The sequence below is a fragment of the Triticum dicoccoides genome, chromosome 5B (genome assembly GCF_002162155.2).
Source record: "Triticum dicoccoides isolate Atlit2015 ecotype Zavitan chromosome 5B, WEW_v2.0, whole genome shotgun sequence".
Lineage (NCBI taxonomy): Eukaryota > Viridiplantae > Streptophyta > Magnoliopsida > Poales > Poaceae > Triticum > Triticum dicoccoides.
The window spans coordinates 25,109,144-25,111,567 of NC_041389.1; positions in this window are offsets into that span (position 1 = coordinate 25,109,144).

Consider the following 2,424-nt stretch of genomic DNA (forward strand, 5'->3'; position numbering starts at 1 on the left):
CCACCACGCTTGATTAACTCTGGCCGGACACACTTTCCTGGGTCATGCCCGGCCTCGGCCAAACAATACGCCGCAACCCGACCTAGGCTTAATAGAGAGGTCAGCACGCCGGACCAAACCTTTGCCCCCAGGGGTCATGGGCCATCTCCCCGGAAACTCCTGCACGTTGCGTACGTGGCCGGTGAGTAGACCTAGCCTCCCTTATACAAGTGAAGGTGTAACCAGTCCAACCCGGCGCGCGCCGCTCAGTCGCTGATGTCTATTAAGCTTCGGCTGATGCATACGACGCAGAACGCCCATACTATGCCCACGTGATGGTTAGTGCTATCAGGCCAGAGGCCCCTCGGATCAAATATCCAAACCGTTAGTGTGTTGGTAGTGCGGTCACGAGCAGAGACTCACGAAAGATGTGACCCCGTCGCCCCGTCTCGAGGACTTGCGGCAAGGGCTAAGAATGCCCGGCCACGCCTCGTATTCAGTTCTCGGGTACCCTCCAGGTCAACCCGTCTCCGCATCACTCGCGGGTACCCCTCAGGGTCGACCCTCCTTTCCAAGTAATAGTTGTAAAGTCCAAGTATCCGTGTGTCCAAACATCAAGGGGAAAACCCGAGGAATCACCCCCGGTGGGTTCCACTCAATGTAATCATCAAGGTGAACGTAAGAGGAATCACCCCCGAGGTTCACACTTGAGGGGTTGCACGACAGAGTCGTATCGGAAGTGGTTAAGGCGGAATCACCCTCGATGACCACGACCGAATAGCTACACTACAGGGTTAACATTAGAAGTGCTGTAGAGGTCTCACCCTCGGCACTCGATAGTAACCCAAGAGTGTCGAGCAACTAAGGGGAAAGTGATGTGCGGTGAAGGGGCCTGGTCTTCGATCCCATTGATTGGGTATTCGATGATGAAGCAGGGGCAACAAGGACAAGATGGGGCTCACTGATGGATCTCTAACTAACCTATACTAAGCAGTTTAGGATAAGCAGGTAAGGTAACAATAAGCAGGCTATGCATCAGAATAGGAGCAAACAATAACAATAGCAAAATCCAATGCAAGCATGAGAGAAAGGAATGGGCGATATCGGGATGATCAAGGGGGGGCTTGCCTGGTTGCTCTGGCAAGGAGGGGTCGTCGGTGACGTAGTCGATCACAGGGGCAGCATCGGTCTCGGGGTCTACCGGAGAGAAGAGGGGGAAGAAACAGTAAATATAAAGCAAACATATCATCACAAAGCATAACGTGGCAATATGTTGTGCCGGGTATGACCTAACGTGTGGCTACACAATAAAGGTGAAGGGGGAACCCAACCAGGAAGGTATTCCCGGTTCCGGACCTGTGTCACACAGATGACCGGAGGGGGAATGTTCCATGTTCAGATAGTTAGAGGCATTTGACAGGTAAACAGACCGCGTATCCGGATTCGTTGGATTTTTCTAAGTAACTTTCATATAGAAAACATTTTCATCCGAGCTACGGTTTATTTTCTATGATTTTCTAAAGTTTTACAATATTCTGAATTTGTTTTAATTATTAAATTCGTCAGAAAAATGAATTATGACATCATGCTGGCGTCAACCCTGCGTCAGCAGTCAACAGACCAGTTGACTGGTCAATGGGGCCCACGCGGGCCCACATGCGGTGACAGGGCATTGCCTAGTCAGCATCTGACTGGGTCAACGGGACCCAGGGGGCCTAGTGGCAGCGGCTGTGGGGAGGTCCACGTTGACAGCCACGTCAGCGACGCCGGAAACGACGCAGGAGTTGCTCCGGTGGTCTCCTGTGGCGGCGAGCTCGCCGGAGACGCTCGGAAAATTGCTACAGGTCACCGTTTCGCCCGGTTTTTCTTGCGTTCGAACGCTGACAGTGCCGCGCATCGAGTAGTGGCGGTAGCACAGCCGGACTTGGCTGGAATCAGCGCTGGCGACGAGCGGATGCGGCGGCGCGTACGGGTGCTTGATTGAAACAGCGCTACGGCGTGAAGCAGCTCGAACGAAAGGGCTAGGCATGCTCTATGCAGTGCAGCGAGCACGTTGGGCACTAGCCCGTGACCAAAAGGTCACCGGAGTTTCGCCGGTGACGAGATGCATGGCAGAGCATTCAGGCATCTCCAATGCGACCACTACGGCGACGGAAACGCGCGGGGAGAGAGGGGGACGGACAACGACTGCTCACCGGGCCCTGTAGTTGTGCTCAAATGGGCTTGGGGAGGCATGTCGTCACCGGAATCATCACCGGAGTTGAAGATGGCCGTAGGGGAAGAAGAGGTCGTCGGGCTCGTCTCGGTGGCTCCCGGCTCCAATGGCTTGGACCGGACGACGCGGAGGACGACGACGGAGCGCTACGTCATCGGGGCGAGGCGAGGGGTCGACGGGGAGCATGGGATCAACGACGTGCGGCAGCTGCTGCGCTCGGTGAGGGAGGA